We start from the raw sequence: 23,881 nt of genomic DNA on the forward strand, positions 1-23,881 counted from the left end.
AGGTTTTGGTGGGGGGAGACCTAGAGGACTGGCCAAGCAAGCCCCAGACCGCCCTGGTTGTGACCCATAGCCAGAGCCGGCGAGGGGCACTGCGCCCTGACCTTGGGGAGGGTACCACACCGGAGGCACAGGACTCTACCCTGGTGGGGAGGGAGCGCCGAGGGGCACGGCTCAGAGAGGCGGAGGCCTCAGACCTGACCACTGAGGGGGAACCGGGCCCCATCCCTTCCCCAACCACTGAGTTCCAGGCCGAGTTGAGGAAAGATCCCTCCTTGCGGAAGCTCAGGGACCTGGCCGACCTCAGTGTGGGACGGACCATGAGGAGAGGCTGCCAGGAGAGGTTCCTGTGGGAGAAGGGGTTCCTGTACCGAGAATGGGCTCCCCCAGGGGAAGGGGAGTCCTGTGGGGTCAGGAGGCAGCTGGGGGTCCCCCAGAAGTATCGCCGCAAGCTCCTGTACCTGGCCCATGACATCCCCCTCGCAGGGCACCAGGGAATCCGGCGCACCCGGCAGAGGTTGCTACAGAACTTTTACTGGCCCGGGGTCTTTACCACGGTCCGGCAGTATTGCCGATCCTGTGACCCCTGTCAGAGGGTGGGGAAGGCCCGGGACAAGGGGAAAGCGGCTTTGAGACCTTTGCCCATCATAGAGGAGCCTTTCCAGAAGGTGGCCATGGACATCGTGGGGCCTCTCAGCAAGACGACCCGGTCGGGGAAGAAATACATTCTGGTGGTGGTAGATTTTGCCACCCGCTACCCCGAGGCAGTGCCCTTAGCTTCCATTGAAGCAGACACCGTGGCAGATGCGCTCCTGACCATTTTCAGCCGAGTGGGGTTCCCCAGGGAAGTCTTGACAGACCAAGGCTCCAACTTCATGTCAGCCCTGCTCCGGTGCTTGTGGGAGAAATGTGGGGTCCGGCACGACTGGGCCTCAGCGTATCACCCCCAGTCCAATGGGCTGGTGGAGAGGTTTAACGGGACGCTAAAGATGATGCTGAAAACCTTTATGAACCAGCACCCGCGGGATTGGGACAAGTGCTTACCTCACCTGCTGTTCGCGTACAGGGAGGTGCCCGAGGAGTCTACCGGATTTTCGCCTTTCGAACTGTTATATGGAAGGAGGGTGAGGGGCCCCCTGGACCTGATGAGAGACGAGTGGGAGGGGAAGGCCACTCCCGATGGAGAGTCAGTGGTGGAGTATGTCCTGACCTTCCGAGAGAGACTGGCTGAACTCATGGGCCTGGCCAGGGAGAATCTGGCCAGAGCCCAGAGGAAGCAGAAGGTCTGGTATGACCGCACGGCGCGGGCCCGTGCCTACGCCACCGGGGATCAGGTGATGGTTCTCATCCCCGTGAGAAAGAACAAACTACAGGCCGCCTGGGAGGGCCCTTTCAAGGTCGTCAAGCAGCTCAATGAGGTAAACTATGTGGTGGAGCTGTCAAACCGGGCGCACCACCGCCGGGTGTACCATGTGAATATGATGAAGCCATATGAAGCCATATTATGCCAATGTGGTGTTGGCCGTGTGTCGACAGTGGGAGGAGCAGGGAGATGACCCTTTAGTAGATCTGTTCCCTGGGACCAGAGCTGGTTCCCCCCTGGAAACAATTCCCCTCTCGGATCAGCTCACCCCTGCCCAGCAAGCTGAGGTCAGGGGGGTGCTGCATCCGTACCGACAGCTGTTTTCCAACCAGCCTGGACGCACTAATCTGACTGTCCACCGGGTGCAGACAGGGTCGCACCCGCCAATAAGATGCTCCCCCTTCCGAGTCACGGGGAAAACTGCTCAGGACCTGGAAAGAGAGGTCCGGGACATGCTGGCTTTGGGGTGATCCAGCCATCGGCCAGCCCTTGGGCCTTGCCGGTGGTGCTGGTCCCCAAAAAGGATGGGTCAGTCCGGTTCTGTGTGGACTATCGGAAGCTCAATGCCATCACTGTATCTGATGCCTACCCCATGCCCAGGCCAGACGAGCTCCTAGACAAGCTGGGAGGAGCTCGGTACCTTACCACCATGGACCTTACAAAGGGCTACCGGCAAGTGCCGCTGGATGCAGATGCCCGGCTGAAATCGGCCTTTATCACGCCTCTGTTAATGCAGGAGGATGAAAAGGGGGAGAGACACCCCATCGTGTACCTGGGCAAGAAGTTGCTACCCCGGGAGCAACACTACGCGGCCATCGAGAAGGAGTGCCTGGCTATGGTGTGGGCCCTCAAGAAACTAGAGCCCTATCTCTTCGGGCGACACTTCACCGTCTACACCGACCACTCGCCCCTGACCTGGCTGCACCAGATGAAAGGAGCCAACGCCAAACTCCTGAGGTGGAGCCTGCTCCTGCAGGATTACGACATGGACGTGGTCCATGTGAAGGGAAGTGCCAACCTGACAGCGGATGCGCTGTCCCGGAGAGGGGGCCCCGAACTTCCCCAGGTCACTGGTCACAGTGACCCCGCTCAGTTCAGTCTCGAAGGGGGGAGAGATGTGACGATGTGAGGCAGCAGGGAGGGGGGAGTGTTGGCCTGGGAATGTGCCCTGGGGATGGGAGACCTGAGAGCCTGTCACCTGAGCCAGGAGGGGGAGGGGAGGTAACACCTCTGCCCAGGAATGTGGACGGAGGCTGCAGCAGGGAACCTGCTGGGGGGGTTTAGTTTCAGGTTGGGGCTGGGTGGAGGAACACAGGGAACCCCAGGGCTGGGGTCTAAGCTCCCTGCTCCCCCAGAAGGACTTGACTGAGGGGTCCTGGGTGTACCCACAAGCTCTGTTTTGGACTGTGTTCCTGTTGCCCAATAAACCTTCTGTTTTACTGGCTGGCTGAGAGTCTCAGTGAATCCCAGGAAGAGGGGTGCAGGGCCTGGACTCCCCCACACTCCGTGACAACCCGACAAACCAGAACCGCCCCCCTGTGAGCCCCACGGACAGGCCCCGCCGGCTCACCGGGGTGCGCAGCGCCGAGCACAACGGGGCCACGAGCGCGGGGAGGGGGGGAGGAGGGGGAATCCCCGCCCGGCAGAGACTGGACCCCAGCTCCAGTCCGGATGGAGAGTGCAGCACAGCTAATGCCCCCCCGCCGGGTCGGAGCAGCCCCCAGCAGCAGCAGCGGCGGCGGCAGCACCATCGCCGCCCGCTCTGTCCCGCTGCCCGGGCGGAATCGGGCCCCTCTCGCCGTCCCGGGCTCGCGCTGTCCCCTCCAATAGCCGCCCGCAGACCCGCCGCGTCACCGGTCGCTGGGCAGAGCCCGGCCGGGCAGGTTGAGGAGGCGAAAGCGAAACTAGACGGGCGCAGAGGGGAATCCAGGCAGCGCCCCGCCCCCACCCAAGGCCCCGCCCCCTGGGCAGCGCCCCGCCCCTGGGACCTCCCCATCCGTGCCTTTCCCAGGCTTCAGGCGGCTCTTGGGTCCCAGCCCCCCCTGAGCTGGGAGAGAACCCACGAGTCCTGCCCCCCAGCCCCCCCCGGCTCTAACCCCCCAGGCCCCCCCGAGCTGGGAGAGAACCCAGGAGTCCTGCCCCCCAGCCCCCCCGAGCCGGGAGAGAACCCAGGAGTCCTGCCCCCCAGCCCTTCCCACCCCCACCCGAGCCGGGAGAGAACTGGGGCTGTTGACCCCGTTTCCGGGAGCAGTTCGGGGTCAGTCTCCGCCCCCCCGTGAGGGGCTGGGGGGTCCCTGGGCAGTTCGCCCCGGCCCGCGGCACCGTCCCTGCTGGGAGCGCTGGGGATCGGGGCCTGCCCCGGGCCGGTCTCTCCCGCGCTGGGGGGCCCGGCGAAGGGGAGCCGCCCCCACTCGGGCGGGGAGACCGCCCGCCCCGCGCTCTGGGCCCCGCCCCGCTGCCGTTAGAGCCCAACGGCCGGGCTGGGCCGCGCGCGCCCTCGCCTTAGCGGCCGCTGCAGGCACCGTTCGAATCCCCACCCTCTCTCCCCATTGGTAGAGAGCGGACACGCCCCCTAGGCGCCCGATTGGTAGGAGCGAGGCAAGACCCGCCTCTTCGAGCTGCTAGGCCACCCCGCTCTTCATTGAAGGAGCCCGCCCCTTTGCCCCTAGTTTCCCGTGGGTGGAGGGGGAGTTGTCCCGCCTTCGTCCCTCCCCATTGGCTGGCTGCCTGGGGGCGGGGCCGTGCGCCGGCTCGCGGCACGTGACTCGGACGCCCCCTGCCGGCCGCACGCCGCCCCCAGGAATATGTCCAGCCAAAATTGGCAACCCCGGGTCTGACACAGGGAGGCCAGGGACACCAGGCTTTCCCGTCTCGAGAACTCTGCAGCCGTAAAACACGGCGTCCGCAGTTCTGCAACGCTTCTAGGTTGCTGTTAAAGTCTATTCTAGGATGTTAAAAATTGACAAGTGTAATGGGTGGTCCTGTGGAACTCCCTGCCACATGATATAAAAGGCAAGAGCTAAGAAGGATACCAAACAAGTCAGATCATTTCTATCAAATGCTGCAATGTCTGAGCACCTCACAGTCCTTTTATCCTCATGCCCCCTTGGCAACAGGGAAAGGCTATTATCCTGATGCGGAAACTGAGGCCTAGACAGACCAGAGTCACCCAGGAAGTGTGTGGCAGAGCCAGGTGTCCCAGGCTAGCACCCTAACCACTGGAATGCCACAGGCATACTCAGAACAACCAGCTGTACGCTGGGATTCAAAGATATCAGAGAGATAAATCCCTAGCTCCAGGGCACAAGCCAGTGAGTAACTAAGGGGGTGGAGGTGTGGGGAGCACAGACTGATTCAGTGGGGACTGATTCACAGACTGATCCACCCTGGGCCCCCCAACGCTCTGGATCCACGCTGCTGAGGGAAATAAACGATCAACGCACAGGTCAACTTTCCCTCGACAGCCAGCAGCTGCCAGGGCTGGTGCCCGTCACTAGAGGACACTGGCCAAGTTCTAGGGACCAGCCCGCGGTGGGGCAAAGAGTCTCCCCCTGAGGTCTGGGGAACAAACAGCCGAGCCGCCCACGGTTCCATGGTCTGTATTTTATTAGCTCAATCACCGAGCAAAAGCATCAAACAAAATTTGTAAAAATGAAAGAACATGAAATCATCCAGTTACTTACTGTACTCAGGCAGGTTCATTAAACCACCCCACATACATTAACCCCTGCTAAGGGCACGTAGCACCGGGACGGCGGCGGACCTGGGTCCCTAGCGGTACCGCAGGCACAGCGCATCCCCAGGGCGAAGCCGTACTTTTGGGTTCCAGCCCAAGAGCGGCTAGAGGGAGGGTCCCCTCGCTCCCCGGGGACGTGAACATTGGCAGCAGAGCTGTCGGTTCCGTTAAGGCCGCCTGCCCGAAGTATGGCAGATTCGGTAACAGCCCATCTCTTCCCCACGTCACACAGAGTCACAGTCCAATACACTGAACGCTCAGGCGACGAACGTAGTGAAAAGAACAGGACTTCGTAGGGTTAATTGTACAGGTGCTAACCCCTGAAGTACCCGCGTGTGTGAGGCTGTTTGACCTAGGGCTGGTGTAGGGATCTGGGCAGCTATTCTATAGGCGCTGTGCTCATATAGATTCTGTGGGTCTCTCTCACACACACAGGCCAGAACGCTAAGCCAGAGGCGTCCAATGAAAACTAGAAAACACCCCGAGAGGCGGACGCTTTTGCTGGGTGTTTCAGCGCAACTCTCGGGGTCCCATTCAGCCGGCTGGGGTGCGATTAGCCGGTGGCCTCGTCAGCTCACGTGTGTTAAGGTCGATGGCTCTGCAGGCCAGGTAGCGCTTGCACACGTCAGATCTTCGACGCCCCACGCTGCTGGATCTTACCCCTCGGTGGCCAGCGGGGGGTGAATGAGACACAGGGCACTTGTCAGGCGTGGCGACATGGCCAGAGGCCAGCAGCCAGTGCAGGCCGACCAGCCTGACAAGTGATGGCCAAAAAGCCAGAACAAAAGTTTCTCTTTCCTTTGCTTTTTGCAGATGATGACCTGCTGGAACCTCAGGGCTCCTGTGGCCAATGAGAACAGGGCACTCTCCTTCTGAGGTCATAGGCATCACCCAGTGGGTCTGATTAGAACATCTTTAAGCAAATAAAGGACCGCCTCACTCCAGTAATTTCAGGTTGGAATACCCTTGGATCCAAAATTGATCCAGTCCGCAGGTCTGTAGGTATCTGAGACATTGGAGGTCCTGGATCAGCCCCAGACAATATTTGACCCAGCCTGCAAAAGTCATCGCCAATTCTGAAAGCAGTTCTTAAAAATGCAAAGCCAGCACAAAGCTAGAACTGGAAAAGAAATAGGGAAAACCAGTTCTACATCCCCTCAGCCATGATCAGAGAGGGACAGGTCCTTGTCCGTCCGCTGTTCCTGCTCCGCAGAGGGACACTCACTAACTATCCCCTGAGCTTTGGAGACTCAGTGGCTCAGCGTGAAGCAGATTTCTGTGTGTCAAAACCAGGTGGAACCTCAGACCTGAGCTCAATCAGAGCACAGAGTCCTTTCCTCCTACAAATCACAATTTGGGGATTCAGTTTTTCAAGCGGGCCCATCTGCCTCACAGATGGGGGTCGGATCTCAGAATTCCCTACTAGCTGGGCAGGGTCTCTGTTAGGGGGCTTATTCCTTCACCCACTTACTTCCCTGGTCCTTCTCGCATGAAAAGAGAGCAACAATACCCGAAGTCCAAAGGTGCAAACAATTCGATGTTTATTGGGGTAAATTTCCAGCAGGCATGATTCCAGTTTCCTTCCTTATGTAAGCGGGGGACTAGTCCCGCTCTTGTGGGGAACTTTCCTGGCTTCTGCACTACCCTGGTGAAGTGGGCTAGCGAAAGGATCTGAGTCTTCGCTCCCACTTCCTTTACCCAGAGGCCTGCCTGACCTCGAGGGCTCTCCTTCCACTCTCCTGTCTGGCAGAGTCCTCGTAACCCCAACAAGGCTGGACTCAGGATTCCTGGGGGGCTCGACCCCCAACCCTGCTGTGGTCACCTAGGACAGGGGCTAGGGTGTCCCCACTCCGGGGTACTCTCTCTGCCCTGGGCACTTCTCTGACCATTACATACAAAGGCAAAGGCAAGTTATTTAATCGACAATTAATTTTAAAAAAAGAGTCAGGGAAAATGGGAAAGGTTAAAGGAAACACTTCACCCCGCTCTGTGGCAGGGAACATCACAAACAGAGTCTCTGGAATGTCAGGGCAGTTCACAGTCTGCTCCTTGTAAGTCCCAGGCCCCTTCTCCGGCCCGGTGCTGCAGGGATGCTGCGGGTCGGACACTTGCTCTGGTGGTGGCCACACGCTCTCATGCTCTAAGTGGCAGGACCCTTCTTCCCAGTGTCGCCCCCGCCCTGTCGGGGTTACGATCCAAGCCTGGCCTGCAGAGCCTCTTGGCTGAGGCGTCTCCCTGTGCTGGGCCCACGCCCAGGGTCCCCCTCGCTCTCCCCAGCTGCTCACCGCACCCAGCTCCGGACTGCTCCAGCCCCAGCCCCACCACTCGGTCTCTGCACGGCTGCTGCTGCTCTGACTCCAGCTCCCTGGGCTGCTTCTCTGGCCCCTCTGGCTCTGGTTGCTGCAGCTCTGCTCCCAGGACAGGTCTGCTCTGCAGGCTGCTTCTGTGACTCTGCTCCCAGCACTGACCTGCTCCTCGACTGCTTTTCTGGCTCGGGTCGCTGCAGCTCTGCTCCCAGGGCAAGTCTGCTCTCTCTGGGCTGTGCCTCTGCCTTTGGGGCTGCAGCTCTGCTCCCAGGACAGGGTCAGCTCTCTCTGCATCTGGCTCAGCTCTGCTCTCCAGCTCAGCTCAGCTCAGGCCCCTGCTTTCTCCTTAGCTCGGCCCCACTCGGTCTGACCCAGGCAAATCCAGCTCACACGGAGGACGGGACCTCCCTGGCCTCCTGACTCCCTGATTAGCCTGCCCACCCTGTCATTCAGGCTGACCTGGAGCATTGGCCTCTCCCCATTGTTCCTGGGGGCTGTCAGTCTCAGGGTCCTGGTTTCCCATCGACCCTTCCCCTTTTAGTACTGGGAGCTAGCCAACCAAAACACCCCACTGAATGTTAGTAAGAGGGCAACAGTCCCCATTACACACACTTTTATATTCCTTAATGCTACTGCACAACACATCAGCCAATCAAAACTTTGCACAAATACTCTGCCTTCCTCATATGGGTTACAACAATGTTTATTTCCTGCAACCTCTAACAAGCATTCCTAGCAACTTAAACAACCAGCACATCCTGCCTGGCCTTGTAGCTGTCCCTCCTGTTATCTTTAACTTGGCGTCAGCAAACCTTACACTATAAGGCATTATCTGCAGCTGCAACATTGTTTTCAGAGCAAAAGAGCTTACTCAAACCAGCCAGGCCTGAGTTCTATTAAGGGGGGTTGAGAAGAAGCCCTTAGGTCTTCAGCAGGGAGACTTCCTCGACCCTTATGGCCTTCTATCCCCTCGACTTAACTAGTGGCCATGCCCTGGGGTCTCCAACATGATTATGTAACCAATTATATCCCACCACCTTAATTAGTTTACACCCAGCAAAATTAATTATACAGCAGACAGGAACAATCACAGAACCAGACAGGTTTCAGAGCAGCAGCTGTGTTAGTCCGTATTCGCAAAAAGAAAAGGAGGACTTGTGGCACCTTAGAGACTAACCAATTTATTTGAGCATGAGCTTTCGTGAGCTACAGCTCACTTCATCGGATGCATTCAGTGGAAAATACAGTGGGGAGATATATATACATAGAGAACATGAAACAATGGGTGTAACCATACACCCTGTAACGAGAGTGATCAGGTGAGGTGAGCTATTACTAGCGGGGTGGGACCTTTTGTAGTGATAATCAAGGTGGGCCATTTCCAGCAGCTGACGGGGTGGGGGGGGGGAATAAACTCTCCAGCTGATAATAGCTCACCTCACCTGATCACTCTGGTTACCCTGTGTCTGGCAACACCCATTGTTTCATGTTCTCTGTGTATATAAATCTCCCCCCTGTATTTTCCACTGAATGCATCCAATGAAGTGAGCTGTAGCTCACGAAAGCTTATGCTCAAATAAATCGGTTAGTTTCTAAGGTGCCACAAGTCCTCCTTTTCTTTTTGCGAATACAGACTAACCCGGCTGCTACTCTGAAATATATCCTAACAGTCTCTCTGCTGCTAGATCAGGGGTCCCATGCTCTGGGGGTCTGTTCCTGATGAAGAGCTTGAGGCAGAATCTTCTCCAATCTTTGCTGCAAAGCAGAGGGAGAAGAAAATCGTTCAGAGGCGGCTTTAGCTGGGGGGATCCCAGCTAGAGAAGGCAGATGGGAATTCAGCTCCCCCCGCCATGCCCCCTGTGGACCCCAAACTGCGCTCTGCACAAAACCCCTCAGTCCTGACAGGTTTCAGAGTAACAGCCGTGTTAGTCTGTATTCGTAAAAAGAAACGGAGTGACAGCGGGACAATGGACAGGCCTCCAGGAGAGAGCGTAACCCCTACGCAGCCCCAGGTACCGGCCTGCACTCCCACCCCCAGAGTCATGCTAAGGGGTACCCAGTGCATGCTGGGACACTGGCTGAGCTCTGCCCTCAGGGGTGACCTGTGGATGCTGTTCCGGCCCTTTGGGGTTCCCTTGGTTTGGGCGAAGGCAGCGCGTGTGTCAGAGAATCCCGGGTAGCCGGGGAAGGGCGACGGCTGGGGACGGCCTCGCAGATTCCCACACGCCGAGGAATTGTCAGACCCAGAGTAACCAGCGATCGGGGCCCATCTCCAGTCACTTCTGGGCTCCCTCCTCCCCTCATGGGGACCCCCCGCACCCAGAATGCACTGGGGCATCTGGGCCCCGTACCCAGGATTTACTCACTGGCTGCTGGAGCGTAGCCGGGTTTGCGAGGGCCTGAAACACAAGCAGAGAATGAGGGTCAGTGCAGGGGTAACCCCTCCCCCGCGGAGACCCCAACCTCCCTCCCCTGGACACAGGGCTCCCCTCATCCAGGGGACCTCATGCACCTCATGGATGCAGGGGACCTCATGCACCTCATCCAGGCCAGCCCGAGCCCAGTGCCCCCACCCCAGCAGGGCACACGGCGCCTAGCCAACGAGAGAGCCCACTCTGCCCCCAGCAGGGCTGGGCTATGGTGATCAGCCCTGCCCCATGGCCCTGCCCCACCTCTCCTTGGGGGGCAGTGGGAGGAGCCATTCCCCCTTGGGCTGGCTGGGCTGCCCCACTCCCCAGACCTCCCCACATCCCGGCTTCATGGGGACCGGCTCTTACTTGCTGATCTTCTCCTCCACAGGATGACGCCGGCCCCTACGGCTCCAGCCAGAACCAGCACGGCCAGGACGATGGCGGCCAGGACCCCGGGGGTCAGGGGGCCCTTCTTCCCAGGGGCTGTGGGATGAAGAAGGGCCCAGGTCACCGAGGGGAGCAGCCGCTGGGGCATCCTCCTGGGGCAGCCACAGGCCTTTGCCTTGAACGTCTCCCCAAGGGTGTCTGCAGAGACCTGGCCTCCGGGGGTGGGGAAAGGCTGAGCTGGGAGGGGGACGGAGATGGGGCACAGAGGGCAGGTGCTCTGCCGGGCACTGCCAGCCACACACGCCACGCAGCAACCAGGCCCTTCCCTCGTAACGACATCAGCCTGTGGAACTCACCGTCACTGGATACCACCATAGCCAGAAAATCAGATTATCTGAGGGATGCCATTTCTGTGCATCACATGAATACCCAGAACTAGACGAGTTCACACTGACGATGGGCAGGGATATTGACCTTCCTGTGGCCCAGCCTCACCCCATCTCTGTAATTCCCATGGGCTGTGCCCCCAACCCCTGGGCCCTGCCATTCACCCCACCCTTACCCCAGACGAGTGCGGGCTCCGGCAGGCTGCTGTGCTCCACCCGGCAGGCGTAGCGGTGCCCGTCCTCCTGCTCCGGGGAGATCTCCAGGGACGACTGCATATAATAGGTGCCGTCGGCATTGGGCAGGATCCCGCTGGAGTCCTTCTCCGCCAGGATGTCTTCTCCGTCCCGCACCCAGGAGATGTGGATGGGACGCGGGTAAAAGCCCCTGGCATGGCAGGAGAGGGTGATGGAGCCGTCGGGAGAGTCTTTGTGGGAAACCGAGACCTCGGGGGACACTGGGGGGGAGACACAGTGGTGAGCCACATGCCAGGGGCCGGGACCATGTAACAGACAACAGGTAAAGGCCCTGCAGCATCTCATAGACTTTAAGCTCAGAAGGGACCATTGTGATCATCTAGTCCGACCCCCTGCACATCGCAGGCCACAGCCCCTCACCCACCCACTCCTGTAACAGACCCGAACCTCTGGCTGGGTTACTGACAGCCTCGAACCGTGGGTTAAAGAGGTCAAGTGACAGAACATTTCTCCATTCACTCTAGTTTAAACCTGCAAGTGACCCGTGCCCCATGCTGCAGAGGAAGCGAAGAGGAGACCCACCAGGGTCTCTGCCAGTGTAACCCAAGGGAAAATTCCTTCCCGACCCCAAATCTGGTGATTGGTTAGACCCTGAGCATGTGGGTGAGACCCGCCAGCCAGACACCTGGGAGAGAATTCCCTGTAGTAACTCAGAGCCCTCCCCAGCCAGTGCCCCATCTCTGGGGCACTTGGGGCCCTTGGGGATTTTTGCTATTAGCAGTCGCCAATGGGCCATGTGCCCCCCTCGTAGGCAGTCTCACCATCCCATCCCCTCCTAAACTCACCAAGCTCAGTCCTGGAGCCAGTTTGGTGTTTTTCCCCCACTGCTCCCCTCGGGAGGCTGCTACAGAACTTCACCCCTCTGATGGTTAGAAACCTTCGCCTAATTTCAAGCCTAAACATGTTGATGGCCAGTTTGTACCCATTTGTTCTTGAGTCCACATTGGCACTTAACTTAAATATCTCCCTCAGCCTTTGTTAAATCAGATTTGCCCTCAGCCTGCATTTGGTCAGGCTAAACAAGCCAAGCCCTTTGAGTGTCCTCTCGTAAGGCAGGTCTTTCATTCCTCGCATCATCCTAGTAGCCCTTCTCTGTTCCAGTTTGAATTTGAATAGTCAGGTGTGTGAGAGACCTGGTCTGCACCTGTTTACACTGATCTGTAAATGGAGCCAGTTAATCTGGTGTAAATCCCCTCTGCAGACTCACTCAAACGGCTCACATTGGTATAACTGAACTGGGTAGTTGCCAGAACAGGCCTGGGCCCGGGTCTCCTTCGCTGCCCGCGATCCCGCGCTGTAACACGGCTATGCCCTGGCAGGTTGTCACTGGGCCGCCCAAACACACGTGTGCGATTTAGGGGCTAAGGGCCAGATTTCCAAATGCCCCTCGGTGCCTAACCCCAGTGAGCTCATGGGGAGCCAGGCACCTCCAATCGGAAATCCCAGCTGGCCCCTGTCTGCATTGTCAGGTGCTTAAATCTCTTTGTCACACGGCCCTGAGTCTCTGTCCCCGTCCATGTCTCTGCCCTCGACTGCGGAGGTGCCAGCGCTGGGCACAAGAACCTCAAAACAAGTTTTTTCTTTGTATAATGATACAATACATCTCCTTCCCCCACCCTGCCTCCTTCACACTCACAAAGGGCTGGGCCTTTTCCAGACCGAACTTGGCAAAATTAATCAACTCAGCCCAGAGCTGGGATGTTTCAGCCCGAAAAGGGAAGTCTGAGGGAGCTGGAAGCCAACAGGAAAGGCCCTGCAGAACGGAGATGCCCAGGCAGCCAGAACCGGCTAATAACCCGTCTGCTCTAATAACAACCCGTAGCTCTCGTCTAGCGCTTGTCATCGGTTGATCTCAAAGCACTTTACAAAGGAGGTCATTGTCCTCATTATGCAGAGGGGGAAACTGAGGCACAGAGAGGCGGCATGACTGGACCCCTGTCACCCAGCAGGCCAGTGGCAGAGCTGGGATTAAAACCCAGGTGTCCTGAGTCCCAGTCCGGTGCATTATCCACTAGGTCACACTGCCCCTTCTGGACATGCCCATGTCCCACTGGTGTCACTGCACCCCATCGCCCACTCCTCATGACAGATCCCTGCTGCTCACTCACCCTGCTGCTCCAGCACCGCCCTTCCCCGCTGCACCAGGCTCCGCAGGGTCCCCAGGCACTCAGACCGCAGGTACTGCTGGACGTACAGAGTCCAAGTCTTGCCCGTCTCCCAGCGCTGCTTCGGGGCGAAGGCCGGCTGCACGGCCGCGACCCACGTCTCCGTCTGGTTGTCAAAGCTGATGAAGTCCCCCCCGTCGTAGGCGTACTGGAACCTCGGGTCCACGGGGGTCTGGCCACTCACAGCCCACATGAATCTGCTCAGTGTGAATCCCTGCGGGGGAGGGAGAGAGCTCAGACCCTGCACTGAGAGCTGGGAAATGTGTCTGTAGGGCAGGTGGGGGCAGAGGGGGGCTCGGCCGGACGGTGACACCAGGGCACTGAGATCAGAGAAATGTGTCTGTATGTGGGTGGGGTCAGAGGGGCACTTTACTGTCACTGACCATGTGGCTGGCCTCATGCTGAGCTAGTGAACAATCCCAGAGGACGCTGAGAAGCAGGAGGGGTCAGAGCAGACCCACGGGAAGGACTGAGGTGTTGGGATCCTGCCGGACAGTTACTGAGCTCCTGGAGTCTCTCCTCCAGTGAACAAGCCATACTGGCTGAGATCAAGGTCTGACAGTGGCCAATACCAGGGATTCAGGGGGAGTGCACAGAACAGGGCAATTTGAAGTGATCCACCCGTCTTCCGGCAGGTGGAGGTCTAGGGACACCCAGAGCATGGGGTTGTGTCCCGGACCATCCTGGCTAATGTCCATTGATGGACATGTCCTCCAGGAACTTATCTAATTCTTTTTTTAACCCAGGTATACTTTTGGTCTTCACAACATCCCCTGCCAACGAGTTCCACAGGGTGACTGTGCATAGCATGAAAAAGTATTTACAAACAAGAGGAACAGACCTGCTGCCTATTCATTCCATCAGGAGATCCCTGGCTTTTTATTGTGGGAAAAGGTAAAGAACTCTTCTCTATTCACTTTCCCCACACCAGTCATCATTTTATAGACCAGGGGTGGCCAACCTGAGCCTGAGAAGGAGCCAGAATGTACCAATGTTCATTGCCAAAGAGCCACAGTAATACGTCAGCAGCCCCCCATCAGCTCCCCCCACCCGCTCCCAGCACCTCCCGCCCACCGGCAGCCCTGCGGATCAGCGCCTCCCCGCACCTCCCAATCAGCTGTTTAGTGGGGTGCAGGAGGCTTTGGGGGGGGGGAGGAGCGAGGGCACGGCAGGCTCAGGGGACGGCGCGGGAAGGAGTGGAGTGGAGTGGGGGCAGGGCCTGTGGCAGAGCTGGGGTTGAGCAGTGAGCACCCACCGACACATCGGAAAGTTGGCACCTGTAGTTCCAGCCCCGGAGTCGGTGCCTAGACAAGGAGCCGCATCTTAACCTCTGAAGAGCCCATGTGGCTCCGGAGCCCCAGGTTGGCCACCCCTGGTATAGACTCTGTCATATCCCCCCTTAGTCGTCTATTTTCTCAGCTCAACAGCCCTAATCTTTTTCGTCTCTCCTCAAATGGAAGCCGTTCCATACCCATGATTATCTTTCAGAGTAACAGCCGTGTTAGTCTGTATTCGCAAAAAGAAAAGGAGGACTTGTGGCACCTTAGAGACTAACCAATTTATTTGAGCATGAGCTTTCGTGGGCTACAGCTCACTTCATCGGATGCATGCTGTGGAAATCGCACAAGACATTTTATACACAGACACCATGAAACAATGCCTCCTCCCACCCCACTCTCCTGCTGGTAATAGCTTATCTAAAGTGATCATCAAGTTGGGCCATTTCCAGCACAAATCCAGGTTTTCTCACCCTCCGCCCTCCCACAAACAAACTCACTCTCTTGCTGTGAAGACAGTGGTCACTTTGGATGGGCTATTACCAGCAAGAGAGTGAGTTTGTTTGTGGGAGGGCGGAGGGTGAGAAAACCTGGATTTGTGCTGGAAATGGCCCAACTTGATGATCACTTTAGATAAGCTATTACCAGCAGGAGAGGGGGTGGGAGGAGGCATTGTTTCATGGTGTCTGTGTATAAAATGTCTTGTGCGATTTCCACAGCATGCATCCGATGAAGTGAGCTGTAGCCCACGAAAGCTCATGCTCAAATAAATTGGTTAGTCTCTAAGGTGCCACAAGTCCTCCTTTTCTTTTTATGATTATCTTTGTTACCCTTTTCTCTGAACCTTTCCCAGTTCCACTCTGCCCTTTTGGAGATGGGGTGACCAGCTCTGCACGCAGTATTCAAGGTGTGGGCGCACCATGGATTTATATAGAGGCATTATGGTATTTTCTCTCATTTTCTATCCCTTTCCTAATGGTTCCTGACATTCTGTTAGCCTTGGGAAAGGCTGTTTCCACAAAATTGTTATTTTTCGTGAGAAAATTTCAGTTTTGCCAGAAAACATTGATTTTCTGTTGGGGAAATAGAAAGGGAAGATCCCGGGGCCACCCGGCTCCCTGCCTGGGATTCTCCCAAGATGGAATTTCTGAAAAATTTCCTTCCCATGGAAACCTCCCATTTCCGACTTTCCTTTTGATCGGGAATGAAACCACTTCTGGGAATGTGAAATTTTCTGAGGGAAGAAAACTCCATTTTCCAGCCAGCTCTGGTTTGGGCCTCACCTAGCACAGCGAGGCCCCAATCCCCAGTGGGAGTGATTTTGAGGGGGCAGCTCTCACGTGTCCATTAATAACAAGAACGCTCAGACACTCACCGCCCGTCTGGTTGTGCAGCTGCATCCACCTCCTGGTCTCAAGTTTAATGCCCTCCTCGTACCCCCAGAACTCCCGGGTCTTTTCCTGGAGATACTCAGCGCCCACGGCCTGTGCTGCCCATGTCTGGGAGGGTCTGAGCTCTCTCGTGGCACTGCTGTAATACGCGATCTGAACGTCATCCAGTTTGGAAATCATGAAGTAGTGATGAGTCCCATCTTCATGGGTGACGGCTGTGACTAGCACGGCCAGGCTGTGGCGCCCTAAAGCAACAGCAGAGAGCCTGAGTGAACCAGCGATTTCCCTCCCTTGCTCAGGGGACACCAGAGTCACCCAGTGGGGACCAGCAGTGACGAAGTGGGAATGTTGTTAATCTTTTCTCTGAATACTGTGTGTCTGCCTCAGTTTCCCCTATGCATTTCTTAAGTATCTAGGTGGGAGGATAAGGGGGTGGGATTGTTGCAGAGCCCTAGAGGGCCAGTGTGAGGGTGTCTGCACAGAGAATGGCCGACACCCTGTCTCTTGGCCACTGATGGCCTGGGCCCCTCCCCGACAAGGTGGCAACTGAAGGTGTTGGAGAACAAAGAGATCAGGCGGCCTCCTGCCCTGCCCGGGGAAAAAGACAAAGGCCAGAGGAGGGGCTGGAGTGGGTTTCAGTTTGGAGCTGGCTGGGAAAAAGGACAGAAGCCCAGACCGGAGTCTGGGCTCCCTGCCCCCCAAGATGGACCTGACTGAGGGGGTCCTGTTGTCTGTACCTACAAGCTCTGTTTTGGACTGTGTGTCACGGAGTCCCTGGGCGATGCTCTGGAACTGCTCCCCATGAAGCCAGGCAGGACTCTGGGGAAGTCTCCTCCCTGGGAGCAGCCTGTCTGCAGGACACACAGCTCACACAGCTTCCACCTTCCTGGGTCTGACCTCGGAGCATTCAGCCTCCTCTGCCCCTCCGTGCGCTTCCCACAGCGAGTCCGCCCAGGCGGGGTCCTGGGGGGGCCAGAGGGCCCTGCCCCCCAACTCCGCAGTCAGACGGGACTCTCAGCCACCCAGTAAAACAGAGGTTATTAAACGACAGGAACAAGGTCTAACACAGAGCTTGTAGGTGCAGAGAACAGGACCCCTCAGCTGGGTCCATTTTGGGGGGCAGTGAGCCAGACAACCCCGTCTGCCCTTCACTCCATGTCCCCAGCCAGCCCCAAACTGAAAAACCCTCCAGCCCCTCCTCCTCTGGGCTTTGCCCCTTTCCCGGGCCAGGAGGTCACCTGATCTCTTTGTCTCCAACCCTTTAGCTCTCACTTGCAGGGGGGAAGGGCCCAGGCCATCAGGTGCCAGGAAACCGGGTGTCGGCCATTCTCTGTGTCCAGACCCCTGCACACACCTGCCCTCTAGGGCTCTGCAAGGATCATACACCCCTATCCCACCACCTAGATACTTAAGAACTGCCTAGGGGAAACTGAGGCACCCCCACACTATTCAGAGGAACCATTAAGAACAGTCCCGCTTTGTCACACTGTGTTCCTATCGTCTAATAAACCTCTGTTTTACTGGCTGGCTGAGAGTCCCGGGGAATCGCGGGAAGTGGGGGGTGCAGGGCCCTGACTCCCCCACACTCCATGACACCTCCCACTCCCAGCCATGTCCCCCTGCCCTCAGCCCCATCCTGGGTGAGGGACTGAGCTGCAGGGGAATCAGGACTGGCGATCTCTCAGCCTGTGCCTCTGAAAGCCAGCGGCTTGTATGGTGGAAGGGGCAGACATTGTTGGGGGGGTAGCTTCCCCCAAACAACTGCCCCCCACCAGGCAAATGCCCTCAGGCTGGGAGGGGTGGATGTGCAAAGTGCTTACAGCGGAATCTGGGGTGTTTGTGGCGTGTGTGCATTTCTGGGGTGTTTGGTGAGCATGTGGGGTGTGTTAGTGTGATGTGTGTGTGTGTGGTCTGCGTGTGTATACACATGTGTGCCGGGGGTGTATGCATGTGGGGTGTGTAACGTACTTTGTTTTCAGTTTTAATTGACTTTTTACTGAAAAATTCCCGGGTTTGACAGAAGCCGTTATTTGGTGTTAACTCATTTTTCACCCCAATTTTGGCTCACTCAGGCCCACGGAAATACTGATTGTGGTAAGAAAATCCAACCCGTGACAGCAGGTCGATGTGTTTGTGTGAATAATGAATTAGTCTAAGTGTCAATGCAAGGCTGCCTGTTAACCTAAGGCAATGGAGAGGAAGTTACACACACACACACACACACACACACACGACACACACATGTGTGTACATACCATTAAATGCAGCTCCTGAAATAAACCACAACATTGAACTACTTTCACTTTCACTACTCAGACTTTTCCCTCTTTGTTGCTTTTTTTCTGCCCTCCCGTCCCCCAGTATTAACCCGGAGATTGCCCCAGAAAACTGGGCAGTTAATAGCCAGTGCTGGTTTTCACCCACTTTTTAAACGTTTTGTAATTAGCACTGATAAATTCCCAGGAACTTTTAAACAAATTAAAACCTGAAAACAAAGGACCTGGGGCATGTGGAGTGCATGTGGGTATGCAGAGGTGATGCGTCGGGGGGGGGGGGGGGGGAGAACACACAGGGTCAGGTGCCCCCAGATTTCTGCCAGGGTTTATGTGCCCGGCCCTGAACCCCACTGCATACCACCAGAACCTCTACATTGTGCCCCCCCACTATCAACAGTTACGTGCCATGGCTGGTGGGGTTCACACGCCCCTTCCCAGGAACTAAACAGGCCAGTCCTGCAGGGATGTGGGGCTCTCAGGGGGCCAATCAAGCAGTTCCCCCCCCATTTCTGTGCCAGAGGCAGGGGACAACAAGCCCACCCCACCCTGCAGGGAAAGCAGCCCCCAGAGTTTCCCTGAGGGTGTCTGCCACGCAGCGTGGCCTGGGGCGGGGAGATGGCTGGTGCAGACAGGCTGCAGGAGAGGGCAGGACTCTCCTTTGCTGCTGGAAACATAATTTGCTTCTTTTGTTTCCACCTTACCTGAGACTGGTGCCCCCTGCTCCCCAGCTGAGCTACTGCACGGCGGTGCTGGAGCCAGGGAACTAGGGGTAACGGGAGCTCACCCACTTCTCATTGGTGACATGGAGTTTTGCTGAGGTTAGGTGACCCACCGCTGTATTTACCACTACCCCACTGCCCGCGAGGGTCGCTGGGCCGCTCCTCCTCTGCTCCCGTAGTGCGGGCTGGCTCCTCTCCCTGCGGTCAGTCACCCTGGTTTGACATCGCCCCTAGGGGCTGGGGGTTGGTGTGACAAAGCGGGACTGTTCTTAATGTTTCCTCTGAATACTGTGGGGGTGCCTCAGTTTCCCCTAGGCAGTTCTTAAGTATCTAGGGTGTGGGATAAGGGTGTTTGATCGTTGCAGAGCCCTAGAGGGCAGGTGTGTGCAGGGGTCTGGACACAGAGAATGGCCGACACCCTGTTCCCTGGCCACTGTTGGCCTGGGCCCTTCCCCCCTGCAAGGTGAGAGCTAAAGGGTTGGAGAACAAAGGAATCCGGTGCCCTCCTGGCCCGGGAAATGGACAAAGCCCAGAGGACGAGGGGCTGGAGGGAGAGTCAGTTTGGGGCTGGCTGGGGATGAGGAGTGAAGTGCGGACATGGTTGTCTGGCTCACTGTCCCCCAAAATGGACCCAGCTGAGGGGTCCTGTTCTCTGCACCTACAAGCTTTGGTTTAGACCATGTTCCTGTCGTCTGATAAACCTTCTGTGTTACTGGCTGGCTGAGAGTCCCGTCTGACTGCGGAGTTGGGGAGCAGGACCCTCTGGCTTCCCCAGGACCCCACCTGGGCGGACTCGCTGTGGGAAGCGCACGGAGGGCAGAGGATGCTGAATGCTCCGAGGTCAGACCCAGGAAGGTGGAAGCCGGGGGAGCTGTGTGTCCTGCAGACAGGCTGCTCCCTGAGAGGAGACTTCCCCAGAGTCCTGACTGGCTTCGTAGGGAGCAGTTCCCGAGCATCGCCCGGGGACTCCGTGACAACTGGTGGCAGAGGTGGGATGTACTGCACCCCATGGATGGCGCTTCCTGCAGTAAGTGACTGGGGAGCTGTAAAACGAAGGGGGATTGACAAGGACCAGACGTGCTGAAGGCTCAGAGAGGAGCGGTTTCGGGGGGCGGTTAACCCCTGGGAGTGTGTGACAAGCGAGAAGGACTGTGCAGTAATGGGGTCCCCTTGGGGACTGCGGTGAGCAGTCTCAGGGGCAGAGGAGCCTGCCGCTTGGTCCTGGCAAAGAGGTGGTGACCTCGAGAAGGGCTGGCACACTAGGGGTTCTCCCTGGAAACCGTGGGGAGCTGAGAGCACACAGGCCTGTGAGTCCACAACAACGTGGGAAGAGCGGAGTGATGGCCTGTCACCGTCTCCTAAAGAAGGACATTGTAACCCTGTGCAGAAAGAAAGCGTTGAGCATTGGAAAGTTCACCAAAGCAGAGTTAATCGTGCAGCTGGAGGAGGATGACCGCTCTAAGGAACAGATTCCTGACCGCAAATGGGGCTATCGCAGGATCTGGGAGCAGCTGGAGCAGTAGCCAGGCATCGCCAAGACTCCTGTCCCCGACCAGACGAGGGTCTTCACGATCGGGTTCCCCATCCGGGGATCGGAGATGGATGGGATTGGAGCTGAGTCCGAGAGAGCAAGAGGACTGTGAGAGACAGCGAGAGCCCGAGAAAGAGCTGCAGAAGCAGCAGCAGCATGAACTGGCGGTGGGGGAGCGGAGAGGCCTAGGGGACCTCCCCGGGGTGAGTGGGGATAGACCCCGGGGGGCCAGTTCCGCAGGGAACCTCGAGACTAAATTGCTGCCCCTGGTTAAGGAGGGGGGGATGTGGATGCCACCTCACTGCCTTTGAGCAGGCTGGAGATTTGAACCAGGGGGACCCTGCGGAAAAGCCCCGGTGTCTAGCTCCCTTGCTGGGTCCCCAGGCCATAGACTCCGTCAGCCAGATGGGTGGGGAGGTGGACAGGCTCCCACTCCTGACCCCAACCTATATGTCTGTGTGGAGTCTCCTGGGGTCGGGCCCCTCGGATCCCCAGTGGGAGCGGAAGGTGACGGTCAATGGGGAGACATTCCTGGGGTGGCGAGATCCTGGGACAGAGAGAACTGTTGTCAGGCCCCCGGTGGTGCAGCCTCAGATGCTGAGGGGCTGTGTGAGCTGGGTGAGGGTCCCAGGGACGAAGCCCCTCGCCCTGCCTATGGCCCAGATCCCTGTGCAGACCCAGGAGGGATGGGGCTGGCTGGTTGTTGGGGTTCTCCAGGATACCAGCTGTGAGACCCCGTTGGGGAGTGACTGTGTCTCTTTGGGACAGGATCCAGGCCCTGCTCCGGTAACGGCCGAAGGTTTGAATTTGAATCCAGGGAACGAATCGGCAGAGAGGGAAATGGTCTGTGAAAATGCAGAAGACCTGGCTGGCAGGGGGAGACAAAGGCAGGGCAGGGGATCTGTTGGGAGTGGCAAGGTGCTTGGCAAGGAAAGTTTGGATGAGCCTAGGCAGCCTTGTGAGCTGATGGCTGTGTCCAGTCAGCAGGGTGGGAAGGCGAGGAGAGTGGAAGATGAGTGCCCCTGGACCTTACCTGTTAGCTGGGTGGAGAATTGGGACAGGGAAGGAAACGTGCTTGTGTCTGTCAGGGGTATTGACTTGCCTATGGAGGGAGCTACCCCGGTCTCTAAGCAGTTGTCTGTGACCAGCCTTGTGTGCTGGGACCAGGGGAATGAGATCCCAAGCTGTGTGTCTGGTAAAGGAGAAAGTGTGTCCGGCCTCTGGATGGGCCAGAGGTGATTCTGGATGTAAGTGAGACCCAGAAAGAGTCTGTTGTTGCTCAGGAAAGTGTTCCTCTGGAGCAAGCCCTAGGTAAAGAGGGTAAGGGCAGAATTTCTGTGAGGGGTGAATTGTTGCACAGAAAAGCCCCTAGGGAAAGGAATCCTCATGGAGTCTTTGCAAGCAGTTTACTGCAACTGAAGGGTGTGAAAGTGATTTAATCAAGAAAGTTTCAGTTCCTAAGGGCCAGAAATGTTCTGTTGTGAATGGATCCACTGACTTTCCTGTTGAAAGATCCAGTGTGGATAGCTTTGAGAAGGTCTCAGATGGAGTGAAAGCTGTTAAGAAAGTTAAACCGTCCTCTAACCAAGTGGCTGTGTTTGGCCAGCTTGTTGGGGAGACAAGGTTGTTGAGAAAGGGATGTCTCCATGCTAGTTCTGTAAGTGAACAGTATGTGGCCCAGGTCAAGATGGGGGCTCTTAACCAAGAGAGCCCGAATCGCAGCCCTCCAGACTGGAGCACTCGGAGAAGACCTGATCCCAGTTTGACCCCTGGGGTTTTGGGGTGGCCAAAGGGCACGGGCCGCATAAACCTTCCCACATGCGGCCTGCGAGTGCTATCGACCACCCCCGACCTAAGGGAGGGCGTGAAACTGGAAGGGCCTGGTGTAACTCCTACCAAGGAATGGGAGAGATGCTGGGGCATCCATGAGAACGTTGGTGGCTTCGAACTTCCCCAGGTCACCGGCTAAAGTGACCCCGCTCAGTTCAGTCTCGAAGGGGGGAGAAGTGAAGTGCAGACGGGGTTGTCTGACTCACTGCCCCCCAAAATGGACCCAGCTGAGGGGTCTGGTTCTCTGCACCTACAAGCTCTGTGTTAGACCATGTTCCTGTCGTCTAATAAACCTTCTGTTTTACTGGCTGGCTGAGAGTCCCGTCTGACTGCGGAGTTGGGGTACAGGACCCTCTGGCCCCCCCAGGACCCTGCCCGGGCGGACTCGCTGTGGGAAGCGCACGGAGGGGCAGAGGAGGCTGGAGGCTCCGGGGTCAGACCCAGGAAGGTGGAGCCGGGTGAGCTGTGTGTCCTGCAGACAGGCTGCTCCCAGAAAGGGGGCTCCCCCAGAGTCCTGACTGGCTTCATAGGGAGCAGTTCCAGAGCATTGCCCGGGGACTCTGTGACAGGTGGTTCTTGGGCTGGCGTGTTGGGGATTTCTGGCAGAGCCACCCAGGAAGGATGGGGGGATGCGGCTCAGGCCCATGGAGGAGACAGAGCCGAGGGGCTGGACAGTTGTAGATTTTAAGGCCAGAAGGGACCATACATTATGTGAACTAGAGCAGCACCTAGGCACCTCCATCCTGGCCCAGGACCCGGCTGCCCAGGTCTGTACAAACACAGAACAACCCAAGGAGCCCACCCCCAATGGCCGCCCAATGGGGTGCCCCCCCGCCATCCCCACCCCCAGCTGGAAACTAGCCGTTTTAATGCCCCGGGGCCAGCAAGCGTCTTTGTGCCCCCTACCCATTTTTTTCATCATACTTCCACCCCATTTTTCCGCTCCTGCACCTCTGCACCCTGGGCGGTTACTCCCCTCGCCTTGTCGCGCCCGCCCCCCATTACCGGTAATCGGCATTAATCCGTCTATCGGCGCGGCTGCTGGCGGGGGCTGCCTTCAGAGCTGGGCGGCCAGAGAGCGGCGGCTGCTGGCCAGGGCATTGGTGTCGGCGGTGGCATGGGAGGACTAGTTATTGAATCCTGTCCCCACCCCCAATTCCCGCTCTATTTTTATCCTGCGCCAGCTATCACGGCACCGGGTCATGTGGGACCCCCAGGATCCCAGTTTGCTCACACCCCCACCCTGCCCCCCTGAGAACCTCTTGCACCCCCAGAGGGTCACGCCCCCCCAGTTTGCGCCCCCCCCGTGTCAGAGGGCGATGCCCGGCCTGCTACGGTGACACCCCCAGCCGGGGCTCACCCTGCCCCCCCGCCCCCCCCCGGTACTCACCGCCCGCCGCGGCTGGAGCCAGGAGCGCCCCGCAGAGCGCCAGGAGCAGCCCCCAGGCCATGGGTCCTGGCCGGGGGGCGGGGAATGGGCGCCTGTATAAGACAAAGCCCCGAATATCCGGACGTGGGGACAGGAGAACCGGGCAGATGGACCTACTGTGTCACTATCACTTTCCAAAGTGTGGCAGCTGCCTGTGGCCATCCAATCAGGACGTAGGCAGATGTTGTTCATCATTGGTAACCAGGCAGAACTAGCGGTGTGCGGTTACAGAACACAAACAGCCCATGACTGCAGGCCCATGGTGCTCCCCCGCCTGGCCCGCCCCATGCCCTGGGGGTGCGAAGGGCCAGGGCCGCGCTGCGGGTGGGGTGGGGCGGGGACTGCAGGGCCTGGCGGAGCCTGGGGAGCTGGGCAGGGAGGGGCTGGACCCGCTCTGGGGCAGGGCACCGGGTGTGGGTACC

At 57.9% G+C, this 23,881-nt stretch overlaps 1 pseudogene; it reads right to left on the reverse strand.

Moving 5' to 3' along the window:
• Nucleotides 1-8,938: 8,938 nt before the first annotated feature.
• Nucleotides 8,939-23,615, reverse strand: LOC119567535 (annotated as a pseudogene).
• Nucleotides 23,616-23,881: the final 266 nt, after the last annotated feature.

This window comes from Chelonia mydas, chromosome 14, assembly GCF_015237465.2.
Source record: "Chelonia mydas isolate rCheMyd1 chromosome 14, rCheMyd1.pri.v2, whole genome shotgun sequence".
Lineage (NCBI taxonomy): Eukaryota > Metazoa > Chordata > Testudines > Cheloniidae > Chelonia > Chelonia mydas.